This window comes from Danio aesculapii, chromosome 23, assembly GCF_903798145.1.
Source record: "Danio aesculapii chromosome 23, fDanAes4.1, whole genome shotgun sequence".
NCBI classification, from domain to species: domain Eukaryota; kingdom Metazoa; phylum Chordata; class Actinopteri; order Cypriniformes; family Danionidae; genus Danio; species Danio aesculapii.
Genome location: NC_079457.1, coordinates 35,586,441 through 35,604,207, shown reverse-complemented (window position 1 = coordinate 35,604,207; position 17,767 = coordinate 35,586,441). Strand labels below are relative to the sequence as shown.

At 32.8% G+C, this 17,767-nt stretch overlaps 1 protein-coding gene across 1 annotated transcript in view; it reads left to right on the top strand.

The window, feature by feature from the left end:
• The window catches only part of bmp7b (bone morphogenetic protein 7b), a 103,778-nt gene that overhangs the window by 1,385 nt on the left and 84,626 nt on the right, over positions 1-17,767 (top strand). The window lies entirely within an intron of this gene.

Below are 17,767 nucleotides of genomic sequence, written 5' to 3'. Positions count from 1 at the left end.
TGCAGAAATCCGCAGATTTCCGCAGATTTTTAGCCCATCCTTATATTTATTAATTTACTTTTGTAAATGTGTGTAAATGTATATTTATTCAGTTTATAAATTAATTTCAGTAATATTATTGACTATTATGAGTCTGACTATTATGACTATGATAGTCTTGCTTTGTTTACCAAATAAGTGGATCTAGACGGATCGTAAACATGAAATAAAATGCACTGTCATTTTTCAAACTCTATAGTACTAATCTTTTCACCATGATTTGAATAACAGCTGTTTGTGAATGAGTGGCCGTTACTGTTGAAATTTTCTTCTATTTGAACAGACTCTTTTTAACAAGCTAACAAGCGTAACACTATTCATGGGGGCCTCCAGATTAGAAAAGAAGTAATAATGTTAAAAACTTAATTGTTATACACAGATTTTACAGCATATGATAGAAAATTAATAAAAGACCTGTGTGATCACTATAGGCTTCTTGGCATTGGTCAGGGCCCCCTAATTCCCTGGGGCCCTAAGCAGCTGCTTACCTTGCTTATTGGTTAAGTCCAATTAAATTAGTTATTAAATTAATCGCCAGTTTCAGCCATGTGTTTTTCACATTATTGACAGTATTTGCATATAAAGTTTTTATATTTCAACATTAAGTACTATTTTGACAATGTGTGTACCATGCATCCTCACCTTATCCATATACAGGTGAAATTATTAACCCCCTTGAATTATTCGCCCCACTGTTTATTTTTTTTCCCCCTAATTCTGTTTACGGAGAGATTATTTTCAGCACATTTCTAAACATAATAGTTTTAAAAACTCATTTCTAATACTGAGTTATTTTATCTTTGCCATGATGACAGTAAATAATATTTGACTAGATATTTTTCAAGAGACTTCTATACAGCTTAAAGTGACATTTAAAGGCTTAACTAGGTTAAAAAGGTTAACTAGGCAGGTTAGGGTAATAAGGCAAGTTATTGTTTAATGATGGTTTGTTCTGTAGACTATCGAAAAAAAATTGCTTAAAGGGGCTAATAATAATATTAAAATGTTTTTAAAAAAAATAAAAACTGCTTTTATTCTAGCTGAAATAAAACAAATAAGGCTTTCTCCAGAAGAAAAAGTATTATCAGACATACTGTGAACATTTCCTTGCTCTGTTCAACATCATTTGGGAAATATTTAAAAAAGAAAAATTTTTTTTATATCATTATATGACATAAAGCTTGTGGTGCACACTGTAAAAAATATCTGTTAAGTAACAGTTTCGGTATATTCACAAGTGTTTTCCGTTTATTCACGGTTGTGAATTGCATTGTGGGACCTTGATGTCTGCCCTGTCGACTTTTGATGTTGAAAATTCAACTCTGCAGTTTAATAAAGAGATTTTATCGAATAATATAATGAAAAAATCATATATAGAGAAATAATCTGTAAAATAATTATTACAGTAAAATATTAGTAAAATATAAATAGTTTTTTGCTCCGGAATATACGACACCAACCCAGCCAATGGATCACTTTAAACTATTAAAAATGCTAATAAAAGTCACTTGTTTTGATTTTTTCAAGGTTTAAAGTTATTGGAAGAAAGCTCAAGCTGTAAAACGTAAATAAAATAAAAATTTAAAACAGGAATCACAAAACACAGAAAAACTAATTTGTATATGTTTTTTACAGAGCAGGCTTTTGTGAACACCATTTTAAAGGCAATAATGTTTGAAATGTTCTTTAGGTTTAAAATCTTAAAAATCTGCCTTTAGCAATTGGTTTGTATTTTATGAATTATCAAGTATCGAATTTTCAGAGAAAAAAATATTTTTTATTCGGTAAAACTTTATTTTGATGGTCCATTAGAGTATTGGTCGACTGTCTACTTAAAATCTGTTGATACTACACATTTAATTGACTATAAGAAACTTTGCTAGTACATGTCAACTTACACTAACCCTAACCCTAACCCCAACTGAACAGTCTACTTATAATCTAATGAGAATTAGTTGGCATGTAGATTCAATGTAACAAACGGAACTTTAAAATAAAATGTGTCCCTTTATTTTTTAAAGAAAAAAAAGGCACAAACCTTTGGATGGCCTTAGGGTGAATATAATAACAGCAGATTTACCTGTTGGCTGAACAAATGTTCATATTGTGATTTTATTAGATTTTATCAAGGCTTTCTGGAATACTTCATTTCAGTTGGTCAAAGAATCAGTCAAAACTATTTGTTTATAAAACAGTCTTAGCTTCTGATTGGTCAGCTGTGTTATTTTGCTTGATATAGTGGAACAGTTTTGACACAGAACACCTGTTCACCAATCACAGTGTTTTGTTATTTCAGGAACTATAACTTGTAGCAGATGGAGCACCCCATACATTTTCTTAATAATAATGTAATAAAATATAACACAATTTTATTGAGAACAGTATTTGGGTTACATTTTAGTAAAAAAACAAACATATTTTAGGGTAAAATTTGACTGACAGTTGCTCTTTTATAGTGTTTGTTTAGATGTTCTTCATGACAGCAAATCTGATCCTGTTCTTATTTTGGAAGACTTTTGAATATGAAACATGATGAACAGCATGTGAAATAAAAGCACATTTTAAGTCAAAACTTGTATTAAATCCCTTGCTCAGATCGATCCCGTGTCTCATCATGTTTTGGCATTGACAGGAAAGACCTGCTATACAGAAATCAGATAATAACAGGCCTGAGTGAATAATAACAGGCCAAAAGAATGGGGATTTTTCCCCCCCGAGAGTCTTAGATATTTTATTTGTTCCTGGGCCAAATAGCATGCATACTTCTCTCCTCCATTGTTTGTTTGATTTTATTAGGCCACTTATCAGTGCGGAGTCTTAACCTTGGCGTGATTTCCAAGCCCCTAATGCTGGTAAACGCAAACCTATATTTGCATTGTGTGTTTTGGGCCGTGATAATAAAGCGTTGTCGCATTCCCAAGCGTCTGCTGTCTCAGCGCCAGCTGTGTCCTCCGCTAATGTTCAGGTGTTCAGCGCTGGCTGTCTGGAGCTCAATGCTCTCTTTATCTCCAGGTTTTTGTTTCTTCTACAGTAATGATATCAGCTGACAGAGACACAAGTGTTTAGCTAAGTGCAAAGTACGTCTCATGACTCGTTCGTTCAACTGGAAGCCTATAGTCTTGCGTTTAAGATGTAATGAGCCTTACAAAAATATACCATAGTAAGCATTACTTCTGCCAGTAATGTTTAGTAGTGTTTCCTTTGAAAACCATAATGCATTATGCATAATGCATATGTATATATATACATAGTGTATATACAGTATTTACCATTTAAAGTGGATAAAAAAATTGCCACAGTGAAATGACTCGCCAACTATTCCAGAATATGTTTTACGCAGCAGATGCCCTTCCAGCCGCAACCTAGTACTTTTAAACTGTAAATGTTTTTAAAAGTTAAAAAAATTAAAGGGATACCCACTCTTTTGGGAAATAGTTTCACTTTACAAGTCACCTATTTGATATTTGATACTATTTGATATAGTATCGGAAACTGTAGTATTAAGGCAAACAATCCATATTTAAAAAAATTTGAATAAAATATTTTCAGTTGAAATAATATTCCACAATAGTATTGATTGTTTTTAGATATAAATTCTATATAATAACAATTTTAAAATGAGTTTAGTTCCTAGAGATATTGACCTAGAAAATTACAACTTCAGTTTCATTTTCTGTCAGTCTTAGTACACGATGTAACTATAGAAGAGTTTTTGAAATCATGTTTTTTGAAAATTTTAAGTGAGATGCTAATGGTCTAATCTGATTCAATGAGTTATGCTAAGCTAAGCTAAAAAGTGCTTCTGGCAGACACTGAGATTGACTGAATGGATTAAAAAATGATAAAACACAACTGTTTAACTATAGGGACTATGTACAGTATTTCTAAAAAATGTGTGTGAGTGTTCCACTTTAATGTGTCACCATGTTAGCTATGATTCACTGTTTTATTTTCAAAAACAATACACTTGTAATAATTTCTCATGTGAACGCTTTCAGGACTGCATTCAGGTAGCTTTTAGTCATCCATCTTTACCTCCACCTAAAGTGTAATCTTTGACACCGCCTAACTTGGCTTGCCTTAATGTTTCATAAGAATCTGGCTTGTCTTATCATCAAGTTTCCTCATTAAAGTGTCATCATCTGCACGCAAGCACAACACTGCTATGCAAAGTGTGATTTATTGTCCGATAAGAGCAATTAGGTTGTTAAGGGTGTGATTTGTATCGCTGTTTATTGGGGAAATGGGTTGGATACAATAGTTTAGTGATGATCTGAATTCAGTTATAAAACCCTGTCATGTTTGTGGCATTCTAAACTTGTATGACATTAGAAGTATGTGTAAATATATATATATATATATATATATATATATATATATATATATATATATATATATATATATATATATATATATATATATATATATATATATTATTTTCTTTTATTAACACTACAAGTCATCTGGTGATTTTTTAAAATAATTTTTATTTATAATGTTTTTTTTTAAACTTGTCTTTTGCTTAAAAATGTTATATTTAATTATTTAATTTATATATGAAACATAATCAGTAGTCTTTAGATTGAAAATAAATGTTTTCTATTTTAAAATAAGAATATTTTGCATCCAGTCTCCAGTACTGCATCATTTTTCAGAAATCATTATTCTGATTTATTTATGATCAGTTGTTATTACTTTGATAAGAGACATTTTTAATAATATTGAAAACAGCTTAATTATCTGTAAATTAATATTTACCAAAGCTAAAAATATTTTGTTACATTTTAAATGGCATTACTGGCGTTCTCACTGAACAAAATCTCCTTTTTTAACATAAGTTAGTTAGTTCCTTCATTCATTTGTTCATTCATTCGTTAGTTGTTTGTTGTTCTATTATTTATTTCATTTAATTTATTATTACTTTTATAATAAAAGAGACATTCTCATTGAACAATATTTCCTTTTTATACATTAGTTAGTTACAGTAGTTAGTTAGTAAGTTCATTAGTTATTTAGTTAGTTAGTTCATTAGTTTGTTTGTTCTTTCGTTAGTTCGTTAGTTTGTTCATTCGTTCGTTCTGTTATTTATTTAATTTAATTTGTTAATACTTTGATAATGAAAGATAATCTCACTGAACAAAAATTCCTTTTTTACATTAGTTAGTTAGTTAATTTTTTTGTTCATTCATTCATTTGTTCATTCTATTATTTATTTAATTAAATTTAATTTGTTATTACTTTGATAATAATTAGAGACATTTTTACTAATATTAGTTAGTTAATAAGTTCGTTCGTTCGTTCATTTATTTAATTTAATTATTAAAAGACATTTTTAATAATATTGAAAACAGCTTAATTATCTGTAAATTAATATTTACCAAAGCTATTTTCGTTTGTTCGTTCATCTGTTCGTTCATTTGTTTGTTCTATTATTAATTTAATTTAATTTGTTATTACTTTAATAATGATTAGAGACATTTTAATAACATTAGTTAGATAATTAGTTTGTTAGCTCATTCATTTATTTATTTATTTGTTTTATTTAATTAATAAGAGACATTTTTATTAATATTGACAACTTAATTTCTTTTAAGTTTGTAAATTAATATTTACCAAACCTAAAAATATTTTGTTACATTTTAAATGGCAATACTGGCATTCTCATTGAACAAAATTTCCATTTTTTACATTAATTAGTTAGTTAATTTGTTTGTTTGTTTGTTTTATTTTGTATTTAAATAAATTTAATTTGTAATTATTTTGTTAATAATTAGAGACATTTTTAATAATATTAGTTAGTTATTTACTTATTTAGTTAGTTAGTTAGTTCGGTTGTTCATTTATTTATTTATTTTATTTAATTAATAAGAGACATTTTTAATAATATTGAAAAAATAGCTTAAATTCTTTTTTATTTGCAAATCAGTTTACCAAAGCTAAAAATACTTTGTAACATTTTAAATGGGATTACTGGCATTCTCACTGAAGAAAATTTCTTTTTCGTTTGTTCGTTCTATACATTTAGTTTAATTCAAATTAATTGATCAACTACACACTTGTATTGTAATTGTAGTGTATCATTGTTTCCGCCCAAACCGATTCAACATAGATAATAGTATAATTTTAATGTAGATTTTTTTGATTATTTATTAGCACACCTCTAATATATTACTATTTATCTTTCAGTACAGTTTAGTTGATCTATTTATTATATAAGAAGGATAATAGTATAATTTACAGTATATATATGATGATGATGCTGAAATTTTTGTTTAGAATCACAGGAATTAAAAAAAACATTTTAATATTAAGAAAATGTTTGGTTTAGTAAAAAAAAAAAAATAATAATAATAATGTGAGAAGACCAATGTGTGTGTATGTGAGTTTGGCTGTAGGCAGGGAGGTGACAGTGTTTCTTATTCTGCAATGTGTAATTATGCAGTGGACTGCTGTATTGTGCCTATTTTGGACAAGCACTGACATAGATGGATTTGACCACAGAGACTTGCAGAATCAAGCGCCTCTCTCTCTCTCTCTCTCTCTCTCTCTCTCTCTCTCTCTCTCTCTCTCTCTCTCTCTCTCTCTCGTTCTGCTCCACTTTCTCTCTTCCCTCCAGCTTTAAATGAAACAACCTGCTCTATTCAAAGCAGCTAAATTGCCCCAGCACACCTTTTATATGAAATACAATGTCAACAGACTTTCCCCTTTGGCGTTTCAGCAAATAAGAATGTGCCGATATGTATACGTATATTTGTTTTCATTTCCACAGTGGTGGTTAAATCGTCGCTCTATTGCATTACACCCAGAGAACACTGCATGGGCGCTATACGATACAAGTGTTTTGCTTTATTCGCTCAATCTGCGATCCATAAACCTGACAGTCAATCATAACAAATATGTTTTACATAAGCAACTTGAGTACAAGAGAAACAAGAGAGTTTGCGCAGAAACTACATGTAAACTACATCTAATAACGTCTAAAGATTTTTTATATGTTTACTGCAATATGATTTTCTCCAAATCCCTTCAAAATAAGAAATGGCTAATTGTATTCCCAATAGTTTTAGGAAGAAATGCAATATTGTAAATATTTTTTTGTGTCTTCCTTTTGATGAAGAAGTTGTTCCGTATTGTGTTTGTAAAGTTTTATGCAGTGCTTTATGCGAAAGCTTCTTTGTGCATTTTCCCCAAAGCAAAGAAAGAAAGCAGATGCTGACTGGATGTGTCCTGCTCTTTCAACCCTTACAGTATCTGATTATCTGCGTCACGGCTTGCAAAAAGAAAATGCATGTCTTCAAGATGCGGTTGGTGCATTTTCACCGTAGTTTGTGATATTCACTGGTTTGTGATTCTTGTGATTTGTTCAGTCTGATTGATTCTGTTGAAAAGTTTAATTATCCAGAGCCAATTTAAGAAAAATCAAGCCATTTACAATGAACAGATACTACTTTTTAAATATTAGTTTAAGTGTCTGTTCTTGCTTTCACACGGTTAAAATGTGAGCAAAATCACCTGTTTTGTCATCACTTTAGACATTATGCTAGAAAATCATTCAAATACTAGCTTTAAAGTGACGTTTGCAAAGTAGCAAGGGTTTCTGCTGTTCTGACATCAACTGCAGATAGGAATGAATGGTGGAAGAAAGTAGTTCCTCTTACAAAAGGGTTTTTCGACTTTTGTGTTGGATTTTCTTTTTTATATACATGATATGGCTGTATATCGTCACTGGTGGGACACTAAGGCTGAACCAAAAGATAATGATACTATAATGCTGGTAGTAGATTGATACAAGTCGATGCAAATGTGACAACAGAGGTGGATTACTGCAGTGCAGTGCAAATGACGCAGAATATGCAATGTGTTTGCTGCGAGCATGTGGAATTTGCCTCATTTGGTGTAAACCCAACTGTGTTGAGTAGGGTCTGTCTGCGGACTGCAAGACAGGGGCGTAACATGAAGGGGCATAACTTGTGGTAGAGACGTATCTTGAAGATTTGGAGACCCACATGTCAAAACTTTGTTGTCGGCAAGATGGCGCTGTACCCATCAGTTATTAATGTACACCTGCTTCACAAACCAAAGAGCATAGAATCACCAAGAGGCGACACTCAAGTGCTATTTGTGAAACAGCCACTAGATGGCACGGCAGCCATTTTGGAATGAAATTCAACAGCATATTGTAGGTCTGTAAAATAAACTATTAAAAGTGCTGATGATTGTGATAGTAAGTGTTTTATTGTTGTATTTCAGGTTGTATCTCAGCTTTAATGCGCTTTTTAAATTAATAAATAAAAAACAAAGCAGCTGCTTGCCATCGCGACAGCAATAAGATCCAATGGACAGCTGACCGCTTTCACTCTAAAATGGCGGAATTCGGGGCTGTTGCTGGGCACTGCTGTTGCAATGGACCATTCTATTTAGTGTCGCCTCTTGGTCATTCTAAGCTCTTTGTCTAAACCCAACCATCACAGTTATTAACGTACAGTCGCAAGTTGTGGAAGCTTTATACTTGACGCGCTTGCCATTGCAATGTTATTTACAACCATAGGAGCGATGCAGGGTATTATTATATAAATACAAGTACATCTTGTTGTGACATTATGCATGGTTCAATGGGATCTCGATAACTGCATGTTACACCTCTAACTTACACTCCTACATGTTACCCCGTCTTGCAGTCCGCAGACAGATACACTTTGCCGCTTTGGCCAATTAGAAAGGAGAAAACACTGACGTCATGAGGTGAAAAACTGCAGTTGTAGTTTCCACATGACCACACTGAACTCAGAGTTTAGAAAAATCTTCACACTGGCTTGAAGTTTCTGAAATTTTCGGTTTTAGTCATCCAATACTTCATTTTTGTGGGGCAAACAGCAAAACCACATAGAAAACAGTGCAATTATTCATGTTTGTGTGGAACAAGGAACAGTTGGTGATGAAAGCCGACTTGGCTTTTGGCTTGTTATCCATTATAAACTCACACAAAATCTAAATGTCAAAAATAATACTATAAAATACTATATACTATTACATTTCCATTAGCAAGTGATGTGCAAAAAAAAAAAAAAACAATAACAAAAAAACAACAACAAAAAAACAAACAATCATACATTAACAAGCATTAATGGCCAGATAAACCCATTATACTTACTGTAGGAGCATGTTTGAGGTGTTTCTGCTAGGTTGTTGCACACATTTTTCGAGAAACTGTGGATTCTGAATTTTTGGATTAATACATCAACCTTTTTTGAATTTTGCAATGCAGTAAGAGCTCATGACCAAGAAAAACTTGAATTGTGAGACTGTGTGACTAAAAGTCAAGTGACTTTTAAATGCAAAAGATACATTTTTTTTCTGAATTGCCTGAATGGCAAAGTTCTAAAGGTGCGGTTGACTTGAAATTTTCCTCGGATGTTGGTAACAACCAAAGAAATCAATAAATGCAAAGAAAACAAAACTAATTAGTTTACAAATTAAGTTTTGTGGAATAAAATGAAATGACACAGGGAAAAAGTATTGAACACATGAAGAAAGGGAGGTATAGAAAGGCAGTGAAAGCCCAGACAGCAGCTGAAATCTCACAGTAGTTCTTCAGCAACCCTCTGTCCTTTGTCATTGTAAATTAATATTCGCTGCTTCAGTCCAACGTCTACATTAGCAGGATGATGAAGATGAAACTAGTGTGGATATTTCAGCAAGACAATGATCCAAAACACAGCCAAGGAAACTCTCAAATGCTTTCAGAGAAAGAAAATCAAGCTGTAGAATGGCCCAGCCAATCACCTGACTTGAGTCCAATTTATGTATGCATAATAAAGATCAGATTTGATAGACGAGACCCACAGAACCATCAGAATTTTTACGCTCAGTTGAAGTGTGTCAAAAAAAAAATCACCAAATCACCAAAAAAACTTTTATATAGTATAATAAATACGTTTCAGTAGTTCAGTACTTTCTCCTTTTGTCATTTCATTATTACACATAACTAATTTTTTTAGATATTTTTTGTTTTGTTTTATTTTTAGGTTTGTATTGTTTGGGTTTTTGCCAAAATCTGATTCAATTCCATGTCAATAGCTCCTTTAGAAATATTATTTCCAGGTAAAACATGACGTGTTCAATACTTAATTTCCCTGCTGTAGCTTTTATTTTTTTTATGTGAAATTTAAATCTAATGTGGTGTATTTAATGCTTTAATCGACAGAACCTAGTTAAATTTGCATGAAGCACAGGATTTGAAGATCTGAATCATATTAGTTTAGCGGAGATAGCTAAATGTAAATAAAAATAGCCATGCGGTCAGAGAAAATGCATTGAAACAGCCCCTGTGAGAAAAGAGGTGATGCTTCAACGTATGTTACTTTTAATTCAAATTGTATTTTGACCTTGTGTGCACATAACATTTTTCAAAGAGACCTCCAAATTAACCATTAAAGTAGTATAATAGTGGCTATTTAAATACACTATCACAATATTCATACACATTCAGACATATTTATTGTGAAAAAGTAATTTTAGTGCTTCTCATAAATTAAAAGGAAAATACTTATTGCGCCCTCCGTCTGTACTCTTTCCTTCTGAATAAAGCTGGGTGGCATTCGGCCCTTCTTAAATATTATGACAACAGTTGTGGATCTGATTTCACAGATACTCCTCTAAAGCACAGTGGGGAGGTCTGCTGAGCGACAGGCTCTAAAGAAGCTTTGTTTGGCATGGCTGGACCCTTTTAATTCCAACAAATGTTTCATAAGTCTGGGGCACACGATTTACGACAGACATGTGGGTGTCTTGCTTCCAGAAAATGAGTCTTTTCGTCTGTCGGATGGAGTGTGTTTCGGTCTCCAGCACAGGTGTGGATCTGTTTGTAGTAGCACAGGAGGCAAAGACTTTGTACTAGGGTTATTTTTAGAGCCAGCTGTTGCAAAGTTACATGTATGTGGCTTGAGTAATGTTTAGGATGTACAGTAAGTATGTTCTGCTTTTTGATAAAATTCAGTATGTTTGAGCTTGTGCAAAGGAAATGTGCTTAAAGGCTTAAAGTTCATTAAAATATCCAAAAACCACTAAAACAGTATTGTATATTTTGCTGACTTGTGTACTTACATTACCCCAAATGTTTCGAAGAATGTTCAAATACTCAGAAATAAGCTAGTTATCTAGTGAACAAACCGTGTCGTTTTGGCTGTGTTGGGTGAAGAACTTAAAAAAGTAATAGATTTCAAATTACTGATTACTACTGGAAAATTGTAAGGTCACGCTTTATTTTGATGGTCCGTTTGTTAAATTTAAATTACATTGCAAATAATTCTCATTAGATTATAAGTAGACTGTTTAGGGTTAGGTTTAGTGTAAGTTGCATGTACTTGCAAAGTTTCTTGCAGTCAGTTAAATGTCTGATGAAGGAGTAGTATCAACAGATATTAAGCAGACAGTCTACTAATACTCAAATAAAGCATCAAAATAAAGTGTTACCAATTGTAATTTGATTACGTTACTAATTACTTTATGCAAAAAGAAATTGGATTACTAATTACTTTACTTTGAAGCTACTTTTAAAATAAATAAAACATATAAAAAAACAGAAAAATAAACTGCAGCTCTTTTGGTAATTTAATAATCACTAAAAAACCTTACAATGGGTGTAACACAGCAGCTTGGAAAATTCAAAAGATTTAAAGAGATAATTTTAGGCTTTGGGTAAACTCGTGATTGTCAATGATCTCGTCATTTACTTAATCTTCACTTGATCCAAACCTGTTTGTCTTTTTTGTTCTTTTGAAAAAAAACTGGATACCTGTAATCATAGACATTCATAGTAGGAAATACACATAGCTCACTATGGCTGGGGTTGTGGAGACAAACTGGAAACACTCAAATGTTGAATCAATGAAATTTGGAATATGTTAGTGTGCTGCGCTGCTTGTGTGCTGCGTGCACATCACTCCTATGTGTTAAGCTACGGTCACACCGGGCTTTGTGTGTGCGAAATTCTGTCGTGCGGCGCTGCGAAAAGGGGCGGGATTAAACAAGATGATTAGACATTAAAAAAGCGAGCGATTGCTCCATGCTTTACATTTCTGCCCAGAGAGGTCGTGTTTTGATCCTCGATTGGTCTCATGCAGTAAAGTGATGCGATTTCGCAGGTCAGAGTTCACCAAGCTTGAACTTTGCACCACAGCGAGCTGCGAAACTTAACGCATGACCCTGCATTTCCGGTCTGACGCATTCGCGTGCGTATGAATAGAAGTCTATGGGAGGAAAATCCCAGTGTGACCGTAGCTTTACTGTAGGTCCCGTGTGGGACTTGTTTGTTGTGGTTGTGTTTTGTGATTTGCAGAGCCTGCATGATTGCAGATTAGTGGGTGGGTCATCTCACCTGAGTTGATTTACGTGAAAACGTGATTTAAAGAAAGCAAATATTGTTTTCGAAAATCTATATTTGTAGCATGAGTAACACAATTACACTGACTTTAGTAACTAATCAAATTACACAAATTTGAAATGTAATTTGTTACAGTACTGAATTCCACAAAAGTGTAATTAGAATACAGTAACTTATAACTGTGGAACGCGTTACAACCAACTTTGTTAATGGCACCATACACCTTTTATTTTTGGTTTGATTTCATAGAGAACACCAAAAATGCTTTTATATTTTGTGCTTTTATTAGCAGCAATAATACAGAAGCCTAACATTGATTTAGTATAATAAAACCGCTGCTTCTTCTCCACATGATCATGAGCTGTAGAAACGTGAAAGATGGAATGTGGAATAATAAAAGCTCTGCTGCTTTCATGTCATGTTGTGCTCATTTCACTTCTCCAACTTTCAGCTTAACTCTGCTTTATACAAGCATGCTAAAATGTGTTGAATGCTTCCGCTCATCCATCAACATGATGACCTCAACTTAAAATACTCGGCAGGAAATCCCAAGCTTACATATGTCACAGTTTGCTATGGCAATGATGTCATCATCAACTTTATAATGCCTCCAGACAGTAGACATACTCGCGCTTTCTGGTTCAAGCTGCTTTGCCAGGATTTAACCAATAGTGTCTCTGCAACAAAGTGATGTCATGCGCACATGTTGCTGTTTCTGTGTGAAGTCAAGAAAGAAGTCTAACTCTGTACTACCGCATAACTATAGATGTGTTAAAAAATAATGAGGATATATTTAAAATACATTAATATTTGAGTCCTGATCGGGTGGTAACATCTGATTCCAATCGAGTCTGAAACCGTGTGATCGGGCCTGATTTCCGATCATGTGATCGGATTTTTACATCCCTATTCAACTGTTAAAATGAAGCGTGGAATGTTGGACACTTCACACACTCAACACCTGCCGATTTGCTCACTTAGTGGAAGGGGCGGAGCTATCAGTCATTGATGTTGGATTATTTTATTTACTTTGGATTGTGAAAGCAAAATTCTCCTACGAGAATGATTATAGCGGCTCCCGATGGTTAATGCTGTTATACTCATGGCAGGTATTATTTGGTAGTTTTGTCATTTATTTCAATAATTTGGAAACCATCAAATGTCATCAGGGAAACGGTTTGAATTTCCACTTAGTAAAAAAAAATGTTAGTGGTCCATTTAGGACGACATTGCATATATACTATGCTGTTGAGTGTGTAAGTGCATAAGTACATAATGTATAAGTGCATAGTGTATAGTGTTCCATTTGGGACGCAGCTCATAACTATGATTCCACACAGTCATGCCATCATCAAACTACATCTTTGTTTGTTGTGAATGCGCACCCTCTAGTGGTAAAAAATGACAAACTGTGCTTTTAATTGTATTGAATGTAAACTTGTAATGTACAACTAAATTGAAAACTTTCTTTTTGTATGTTTGTCCTTGATTTATTTGACAACTGTCAACATTAAACAACAATTGTGACCATATGTGAGCAGACCCAAAACTGAAAATTCTGAGTTTGAGTTTCTTTCCTCTGTCGAACACAAAAGAAGATATTTTGAAGAAAGCTGGAAACCTGTAATCATTACCTCCCATAGTATTTGCTTTTTTCTTTTATGGAAGTCAATGGTTACCGGTTTTCATCTTTCTTCAAAAGAACAAAAAGTTGTCCCAAACTTTTATGAGTTTATTCTGTTAAACACTAACGAAGATCTTTTGAAGAAAGATGAAAACCTGTAACCATTAACTCCCACAATATTTATTTTACCTATTATGGAAGTCAATGGTTACTGGTTTTCATCTTTCTTCAAAAGATCTTTGATAGTGTTCAACAAAATAAATTCATAAAAGTTTGGAACCAGGCTAACATGGTGGCTTAGTGGTTAGCACTGTCACCCTACAGCAAGAAGGTTATTGGTTCAATTCCCCTGGGTCAGTGGGTTTCCTCCAGGTGCTCCGGTTTCCTCCACAGTCCAAAGACATTCACTCATTCACTATGGGTGAATTGAATAAAGTAAATTGGCCGTAGTGTATGTGTTTGAATGAGTGTGTATGGGTGTTTTTCAGTATTGGGTTGCAGCTGAAAGTGTAAAACATATGCTGGATAAGTTGGTGATTTATTCTACTGTGGCGACCCCAGATGAATAAGGGACTAAGCCGAGGGAAAATGAGTGAATAAAAATTTGGAACCACTTTATTGAGAGTACATATTGAGTTTTAGTTTTGGGGAACTATCCCTTTAACCACCCTCAAAAAAGTTTTTTTTTCTGCTTATTCAACTACTTATTTAACATTTAATCTTAAGCAACAAAGTTCTGGAGATTTTTTTTGGGAAACATAATTTTTTTTTGTTCAATTCACTTAAATTTGTTAACTTAATTGATTTGTGTTGGCACAGCATGAATAAATTGTGTGAAACCTAGCATTTTCACAGTGTAATTGACATGACAGCTACTAGCCTGGAATTCAGAATCCAGAGTTTTCTTTCATAGAAGCTTTGAAGGTGTTGTTATCTGTAATTCAATCTTTAATAAACCACTAAGGAAAACCGTTTTTTAGTACACACTCAAAAAAATAACTCATTGGATGATCTCAAATTAATTGAGGGAAGGATTTCTCTCCAATCAATTTGTTTAGCACCAACTAACTAAAAAAAACTATTTAGTTGATCAAACATGATTTTATCAAATAAAAAATTAAATACATTTGCATTTTTATTTAACTTCACCTCAAAGTTCTGATAATATGTCTATTATGTGTCATACATTTTGAAGTCTCTTATTTTTATTTGAAGTTATCCTAAATGACCTAAAAGAGCCATTGTTAAGCATATTTCATGACTTACATGTACAGTTGATTGAGGCTGATCTCAGAAGTCATTTTAAGACAGTTATTTCTCACTGAGCAAAGCAACAATCTGCTTTTTGCTAATTAGGCTGCCAATGCCCAAAGCATGGCTGCTTCTGCAAGGTGGTAATCTCAAAGCATTACATAAAAATTGTCTAAATCTTCAAACTAAAGTGAATATTAAACTTTAACAAGGCTTTATATTAACTTTTGTTTGTCAACATTTCACTTAATTCAACCCCACTCAAAGCATGCTGGAAACTACAAATCCCCTAACCAGGTAGTTGGACCAACACAAAAACGCTTAAGTTAACTTCATGGGTTACATATTTAGGTGGAATGAACATAAAACAAATTAATCGGCTAATGAAATTACAAGAATTGTGTTGTTTCAGCTCATTTTAAACGGGTAGTTTGGACTAGCAGCAGTATCATTTTTTAAAGACATTCTGTCATGTAAATATAGTCTTCAGCTGAGGGCATTGTCCTGGATTAAACATTTTGGGTGATGAAAACAAGGAAAAAGGATAGCTCCTGCTGTAGAAAACATCATTTAATCATGACACTTGACATCCACCTTTACTGACATGTGCAAACCCTGTTTGATGATGAACATAATGTTTCCCATCAGACCTAAATAGAGTGAACTTAAAAAGTGAATTAAAGTGAACTTTAGACCAGTGCTCTGTCCACAACATGCTTCACAGCAAAGCTAGACTCTTTCTACTGATGAAACAGTACAAGCACTGAATGCAGAGATACAGATCTTTACCCTGCTCAGAGCTGAACTGATGATCAATCCCAGCTGCAGTGTTGAAATGATTGACCACAGAGATTCTCTGCAGTATTCTGTTCTTTCAAACACTTTCATAGATGACTAGCCTTTTAGGGGGACTTGGCTTGAGCCACAGACATTGTAAAGATGCAATATTACAGAAATCACATAAATCACATTTTGGAATAACCGACTTCTCTTGCTATTTGGCTGTCATCTGGACTATGTGATCGAAAAACCACACAAGTGTCACATGAGCTTCATATATGCAATCACATGTGAACATGTGAATCACATACAGTTGAAGTCAGAATTATTAGCCCCCCTGTTTATTTTTTCCCCAATTTCTGTTTAACGGAGAGAAGATTTTTTTTTTTCAACACGTTTCTAAACAGAATAGTTTTAACAACTCATTTCTAATAACTGATTTATTTTATCTTTGCCATGATAATATATGACTAGATGTTTTTCAAGACACTTCTATACAGCTTAAAGTGACATTTAAAAGCCTAACTAGTTAGGTAGGTTAAGGTTAGGGTAATTAGGCAAGTTGCTGTATAACGATGGTTTGTTCTGTAGACTATCGAAAAAATATAGCTTAAAGGGGCTAATAATTTTATCCTTAAAATGGTGTTTAAAATATTAAAAACTGCTTTTATTCTAGCCTAAATAAAACAAATAAGACTTTCCCCAGAAGAAAAAATATTATCAGACATACTGTGAAAAAATTCCTTGCTCTGTTAAACATCGTTTGGGAAATATTTAAAAAAGAAAAAAACTTCAAAGGGTGGCTAATAATTCTGACTTCAACTGTGTAAACATATATATTTTTTAGATTTTTACATAAAAATTATGTGTTTCCCTCAAATGAGAATGTTTTGTTCTATTCACGTGTGATTTTAACATGTGATTGCTAAGTATATTTAAATATATTTGTCTATAACATTATGGAAAACATCTTACAGATCTACCACGACATGGGGGAGGATTAAAATGAAAAGGTTGAGTCAACTATACTTTACAGTAATTTTATTGGAAAAATTTTTTAAATGACCAGTTTGCCATATTTATATGTTTTTTTGGCAATTGCATTGTGGAGCGTTGATTTTTCCTTCAACAACTTTTGATGTTGAAATGTTTTATAAAAAAAAACGTTTGATGAAATTGTAATAGTTTGAATTGAAAATCTAAATTTAAATCTAAATCTGTACACACACTTAAAAAATGACATTTGCTGTTTGTTCAAACTACAGTACATATTTAAAGTGAGAAAACACAACTCTTGAGTTTTCTTTGGGACAACTTAATTGATTTATGTTTAATTCAATGAAATTTGTAAAAACTAATAAATTTTACTTAATTCCTTAATGTTGTCATCGGTTTTCTTGAAAATATCAACTAAAACCTTGCACAAAACATATTTCATTTGGAGGTGAACTGTTGGTTTAAATGAACCACTTCATCTACGTATATAACTACATTTGATACAGTGTGTTTTTATTGTGGATTTTAATACTAAGACATCTACTCTGGTTGTGTAGGTCAAATATGTTGTGTTCTTCAGTGGTCTGCTTTCTGTCAGATTTAATGATAACAGGGATGTCACTCCGCGCTTGTGTAGAGTAAGTATGTGGGTGTTTTTCTGGACCCTGAGGCACAGGACATTTTGTTTCTGAGTC